This window comes from Phalangium opilio, unplaced genomic scaffold (genome assembly GCF_054372755.1).
Source record: "Phalangium opilio isolate 3A_F unplaced genomic scaffold, DU_Popi_V2 ptg001388l_1, whole genome shotgun sequence".
NCBI lineage: Eukaryota > Metazoa > Arthropoda > Arachnida > Opiliones > Phalangiidae > Phalangium > Phalangium opilio.
Genome location: NW_028324257.1, coordinates 314,595 through 322,001, shown reverse-complemented (window position 1 = coordinate 322,001; position 7,407 = coordinate 314,595). Strand labels below are relative to the sequence as shown.

General features: G+C 35.0%; 1 long non-coding RNA gene across 1 annotated transcript; it reads right to left on the bottom strand.

The window, feature by feature from the left end:
• Window positions 1-2,048: 2,048 nt before the first annotated feature.
• On the bottom strand, window positions 2,049-6,481 carry LOC149583922 (uncharacterized). The gene is made up of 3 exons (XR_016380413.1): window positions 5,973-6,481; window positions 2,699-2,763; window positions 2,049-2,622 (listed from the first exon to the last, which is right to left on the bottom strand). It is a non-coding gene; the product is annotated as an uncharacterized LOC149583922 (long non-coding RNA).
• Between the last annotated feature and the right edge of the window lie 926 nt (window positions 6,482-7,407).

Genomic DNA, 7,407 nt, shown 5'->3' with positions numbered 1-7,407 from the left:
AGACCCCACTTGTCTGTTGAAATGACTGTGAAGGTCCCCACTTGTAAATTTATCGAGTGTGAAAAATGAAATTGAAATATCTGATGGAATTATATAGGCTTTGACACTAATTTAAAACATAATAATTTATACACAAATGTCCCCAGATATAAGATTGGAAGACGGTTTAGGTCCCCACTTGTAAACCTGAAATCAGCTCAAAACTTAAGTGTTAAGCCTTTAAAAGGTCCGATTACCTAAATTTCATTATAATAATCAATATTTAAACTATAAAATTAAAATATACATGAAATTAGAAAATGTGTGTTTAAAAGACCCCACTTGTCTGTTGAAATGACGGTGAAGGTCCCCACTTGTAAATTTATCGAGTGTGAAAAATGAAATTGAAATACTTGATTGAACCATATAGGCTTCGACACTAGTACAAAATCTAATAAATTATACACAAATGTCCCCAGATATAAGGTTGGAAGACTGTTTAGGTCCCCACTTGTAAACCTGAAATTAGCTCAAAACTTAAGTGTTAAGCTAGAAATAGGACTGATTACTTAAATTTCATTCTGATAATCAATATTTAAACTATAAAATTAAAATATACCTGAAATTAGAAAATGTGTGTTTAAAAGACCCCACTTGTCTGTTGAAATGACGGTGAAGGTCCCCACTTGTAAATTTATCGAGTGTGAAAAATGAAATTGAAATACCTGATGGAACCATATAGGCTTCGACACTAGTACAAAATCTAATAATTTATACACAAATGTCCCCAGATATAAGGTTGGAAGACTGTTTAGGTCCTTACTTGTAAACCTGAAATTAGCTCAAAACTTAAGTGTTAAGCTAGAAATAGGACTGATTACTTAAATTTCATTCTGATAATCAATATTTAAACTATAAAATTAAAATATACATGAAATTAGAAAATGTGTGTTTAAAAGACCCCACTTGTCTGTTGAAATGACGGTGAAGGTCCCCACTTGTAAATTTTACGAGTGTGAAAAATGAAATTGAAATACTTGATTGAACCATATAGGCCTTGACACTAATTTAAAACATAATAATTTATACACAAATGTCCCCAGATATAAGGTTGGAAGACTGTTTAGGTCCCCACTTGTAAACCTGAAATCAGCTCAAAACTTAAGTGTTAAGCCTTTAAAAGGTCCGATTACCTAAATTTCATTATAATAATCAATATTAAAACTATAAAATTAAAATATACATGAAATTAGAAAATGTGTGTTTAAAAGACCCCACTTGTCTGTTGAAATGACGGTGAAGGTCCCCACTTGTAAATTTATCGACCATTGAAAAGAGCACGTCGTCTGCTAAGATATAGAAGTGGATTAATAAAATTGAGTTAATGTGTGTATTCTGGTTACCCAGGAATTTTCTTAGTGGAACCGTGGATCACTGATCCCACTCCAATTTAATCTTTAAACTGGACCAGGCAATTTTTTAACTTGTGCAACAGCCATATTTCCCACTCTTGCCCCTGGACACCATGAAGTGCAGACGGGGTAGAAGCGTGATCTGGTGGGCTGGTCTCCATTCCAAACCTCTCTCTATTCTCTCAGCCTAGCACTGTTTACAAAAATGTACAACTGGACTCCTGGAGTCGAAATTTGTGTTAATATGAAAATAATTATAGTGGTTCCCATACATTATTTTTTTAATAAAAGTAGGAATTAAAGATGGTCTGAGCTATTAATAAAGTGGTTTTTGACCAGTAAACTTGTCTTATTTCCTAGCCTGCTCAGGTCGAGGAAGAGAAGTTATCGGGTGGGCTGTGTTCTGGCATTCTGGACGTCCGCTTAAAGTTAAGGAACGAGGCTTAGGAAGTAAGCTACAAAATTTGGCTTTTTAAACCACTAAAATGATTACAATTTTCCTTAATTTAGTAGGAACAAGATTTATTACGCTTGTCAGTTATCGATGTAAAAAATAATCTACGAGAAGGGTTCGAAAATATCGTTGAAATCTTTCAGATTCCTGAAGATAATCAGTTTATGTAATATGGAAAGCTCTTGGAAAAAAACAATCTTGGCAAAACATGCAAATCCAAGACTGCCTGCAGATATTAGCATTGAATTTTAAGCTTGACATATGCAACCGTTAAAGTTATTCATTGACGCCACCAAGAATTATTCATATGTTTTATTTATTTGTTGTTTGCTACATAAAGTCAGAGTTTACCGCCTTGTACTACAAATGGTTATAATTTTCACAGTAATTGTATATAAGAGTAATAAATGCATATATATATATAAAAAATACAGTTGGTTATAGTTATCACAGTTAAATATATATAAAATTAATAATTCATCGGTGGTAATAAAGTGCAATCTGATGTTAAGGTATTGGTTTTCTTTAGGTAGAAATAAAATTGTTTGATTCATTTAAACAGACAAATATAACTACTTGAATATAAGCATTATTTGGTATGTTGAACATAAAAGAATACTTATTTGAACCTTTAAAACATTTTGGTAAGTAAAATAAGGGTCTAGTTCGTCAAATTTGAGGAAATTTAAATTAAATATGAAGAATATTTGAACTGGAAATGCTATAGTTTTCAATCTTCATTTAAAGCAACGGAGAGAGCAAAGTCTTAAGTATATGCTATAATTAAAGGATAAAGATTATGAATGTAATTATTATGTTCTTTAAACTGTTAAAAATAAGGTAAATGCATTACCAAAGGCGGAATAGGAAGTCTATGGGCACTTTTAAGGCGTTATTTGTTACTTGCAGTTTTTTGACCTTAATTATACAGGTAAATAATTAGAAATTTGAAATTGTAATTTATTACTTGAAAAATAGATGACTAATTTATCATTGAATTTAACTATTTTATGTCTTATTGCTAATTGGCTAATTAATTAGTTCAAAACCATTTTTCTAATTGCTATTTATAATTATTTAGTTGCCAGTTAATTAGCACAGCTCAGGAAGAAATTAACATATTAAAGGTATTCATGTTTTTTTGAGATTTTGAAAGATACAAACAATTTTCACTAGCGCGATTACCCTAAAAATCTTCCTACTATTGAAGCTTTTCATTATTACAGGCTAATAAGAGAAACCTTAATTAATTCTGTGATGCTAGAACATATCAATTTAAGACTAGAGATTTTAAAGAAGCTAAATGCGAATAATATTGCAAAAAAATTCGAGAAGAATTGGTTTGGCATTGTATTTTATTAACGTTGTTTTACTTATTTATAACAAATTTCTTTATAACGGTGTTTTCATTCCCAAATTTATCGACATTTCAAAATAAAAAATGGCTTGAAAAGAAAATTATTTGTAACCACTAAATATTTTGCTTTAAAATTGCCTTAGTTCTTTTAATTTACCTCCCTTGTAATTTGAACAATTACTTAAAAAGAAGCCTATTAAATATTTAACCCACAGTTTCTAAATACGATTGAAACAAAGTGTTTCTACCCTTTTTGTCTATTCATACATCTAGATTTTCCAGAGTGAAAATATAGTAGAAAATAAAGGTAGGATCCTCAATTATTCATAATAGATAAATCGCGCCGGCATTTATTACAATACTTTTAAATCCTACGACTCATACCGTTCGAAGCTCTCTGTTTGAACTTTCCATCTGAAGGCACTGATTGCGATTGAGTCTCAAGTAATTAATTATGGCTTTAAAAACTATTTAAACGCTTCAATTTTCCTAATTTATTATGAATACGAATTATTACTAATTAATATTTTCAATCCACCATAAGGTCATAAGATATGTTCCATAAGTTTGTCACTGGTTACTGAGAGCATGGATGTACTAATAACTATCGTTACTGGATAAATCTCTCGTACCTTCCACCGTGCATTGAAAAAAGCTCGCGCTTTGGCTACCAAATCGTAGGGGGGGTGGGGAGGCATCGGGTGTTAAAAACAGCCGGAAGTTCTACGGTGGGACAAACGGTAGTCTTTTCCGGTCGTCGTTCATTGGCTGAAATTTGTAGCTGTCTGCTGTTCACGACTTGGCGGGAAAAAATGTAAATACGTATCGCGATATAGCCAATGAACAAAGACCGGAAAAAACTACCGTTTGTCCCACCGAAGAACTTCCGGTCATAAGTTCGCACTTTTCTCGCCAGCCTGCGCTAGTGGTTATGGAGGAAAAACAATGGCCGCGTTTCACCCTCAGTAATTTATCCAGTAACGATAGTTATTAGTACATCCATGCTGAGAGCTTGTGTTGAAGTGACGTTGACAAAGGCTTAACACAGACTAAATAGAAAGATGGACTGGAAAACCGAGTGTACTCAATTCTAGCGTCCATCTCGATAGCTCTCAGTAAGTCTCTAGCATAAGTTTCATACTTACGGAAAATAACTTATTAACTTATGATCCACCTTATTCCCTATCGCCAGAAAATAGGCTTATCTTGTGATTCGTGGAGGAGAGGCAAGGTCTGTACAAGGTCTACGCTTCGCATTATTAGGTCGGAGCATCCTTCAGGGGTGGTAAGCGGGAGATTCTCCTTTTTGTAGTAGGGGGGCTCTAGTAATTTTTTCCCTTACTATGACGTCTTACGTGGGCGAGAAACAAGTATCCGCGTTAGCTGCGTCCAGAGACAGAGAGAGAAAACGTCTCTCTACTTCGAAAATTGTATACCCCCTTTCTTCTTCACCCCTACCTAACTTTCAATGGTTTAGGGCGAGGCCGATTATCCGTTATAAATTCAAATCTTAGGCGGTAACGGCAGAGAGAATTTAGAAGGGGAGTGGAAGGCCCCCCCTTGACTCTATTAAACGTGATGACGCCCAAACAAGATGTCGCGTTGAGCTTTTTGGGGTAGGCGAGTTTCCGGTCACGTGTTCTAAAATATCTCTGTTACAAACGCATCATACCGGAAATTGACCTGCCTAGATAACGTTTAGCATACGACGTTGCGCTACATTCCAAACCACCCCTTCCACTCCCCTTCTAAATTCTCTCTGGTAACGGCGCGTTGCGCTTCGCCTTTAGTTGCTTTCAGACTAATTCTTTCTGAAAGGTAAATATTATTTACTTCATGAACTTTTAATTTAATGTAAGGTTTTACAAATCTACGAACTATTATAAGAATGAATTATTGCCATCACCTTTCAAAACAAACCAAAGCTGACGATGATAAAATTAAAATGAAAAAAGTTACTACTTGAAATAAAATTTGTTACAAAATACTTGGTCTTTTCATTTTAAATATAGGTCTACTATGGGTACATTATAATTATCCTAAATAACGGTGAACATTAGCAATTTTGAATGGAAAAAAACCTTCGTGTTTACACGTATATAGCGGTCTTTAATGTCGTTCACCATTTTCCGGACATACAAACTTTATATCTCATATAAGACAGCTCGCGTATTCTTTGGCGCCCACGTATGACGTCAATGGAAAGAGCTAGACGAGAGAGGTAGCTAGAACGGTAAACCGTAAAATCCCAACACCGAATACGCCCGCCTTGGAGGAGAGGCACGGGAAGAAATTCGTCTGTCGGCTGCTACTGTAACATACCACAGACGAATTTCTTAATTTTCTTCCAGTTAATCCCCTCCAAGAATCCCGAGATAGCCCCAACTTAAGACGATTGGGATTAAGGTGGATTAGCTGTCATAACCGAGACAAAATAACTTCCCCACTGTTTTCATCTAAAAGTAATTAATCTAACCTTGATATCTCACAAATGTCTGCGGTAATTCAAATTACGCTTGGAACCAGTTTCCATTTAAACGACACTTTAATTAGGATTATTTTAAATTTGTGTAATTAGTCCAAAATTAACATGTTGTGAAGGAATTGCAAAATAAATGCGAACAAACCAGAAGCCTTCCAGAAGCTATATCAAACCCATAATAGGGACTTGGCAGTACTACATCATGCAACGTCAGTCTACCTTCAGTAGTGCTAAAAAACCTACCAGGAGGAGGGGCTTATATAGCTTTCATTCTGTTAAAAAACATACCATAATGGCGCTGGGGGCGGAGTTAAGCCCGAATTGCCAAGTTCCTATTCTTCCAATTAGTTGCAACAATTAATTCTCCTTTTCAACAGAGATTAACGCCGATAACGATGAAGACACTTGTACGCGACTCTTAAGTCACATAACACAAGCCTGCAGTGTACCACATGACCACGTCCACGTTTTTAGTTATTCGTAAACCTTCGGTATAGTAACCCATAATGTACCCAAAGAGAAACGAAGAGTGAAATTTTCTTGTCCACTTTTAAAAATATATTTAGCCCAAGTCCCAAAGGCCCCACGTCAAGTGATGCTATCTGTCTCTGTTATCCGATCTATTTTATCCCTTTCATGCATTATCATTATATATAAATCCGCCTACAATTCGTCACGTAGATTTTCTTGTCAGAAGTAAATGAACTTAAAGCTACAACTCTATGTTAAATTTTATTTTCAACAAGCCGTTAATATAATTTTAAACATATTTAGCCTTATCAAACACAATTAGAAACTCTCCCAGATAATAATAAATACATTTCAACCATAAGATTTCTGGAAATCAGAGGCAAAATTCAAAAATTAACTTTTCGCGCCACGGTAATCTGCTTCTGTCTCCTTTTTACCAGTCTTTGAACAACACTCCTACCCCGAACCCGATTTTCATCTGTTTCTTTCATGTACATGTAAAGAACCAACAGTAGTTGGCAGAACAAAACAGAAGGTGTATAATTCTCCCCTACATTCTCTGCACTGTCATAATGGATGGCAACCAGACGAGATTCTCCTCTCCTCTCGTTTTGTTGTGAAATCATAAACGCGTGAGGAAATTTTTTTCTCGCTATAGGATAGGCGACTCCGAGGGGTCGGTCATTCACGAAATCCAACTTAAGAAATAAGAAATCAATAACAAAATCAGAAATCCGGAATGAAATCAAACTTATTTCGCTGATTTCGAAATTTTACAAAAATCCGAAATCAGTAACGAAATAACGAAATCAGAAAATCAGTAAAGAAAAAACAAAATAAAAAAATCACAAAATCAGTAAAGACATCGCGAAATTCATTAAAACAATCACAAAATCCAAGAAAAAATCTCAGAATCCAACGAAATCAACAGAAAAATCTGAAAATACGAGGAAATCACAGGAAATACCTCAAAATCCGTGGAAATATAATCCGACGAAATCCGTGGGAATTTATCGAATCTTGAAATGAATCAAAATCCGACGAAATCAAACGATACACGAAGAAATCAAATTGGATTTCGAAATCCCCTACATTTTATCCAAAATATCCAACCCCTCGCTCTACTCCTTACCTCCGACGGCAGCTGACGCGATATATACACTGTTCCAGCTTCGGTGGTCAGTTCGAGCAATGCTAGGTCTCTATGGGAGGTAGGTTTTTGCGTACTGCCAACAGAAGAAAGCAATACTGA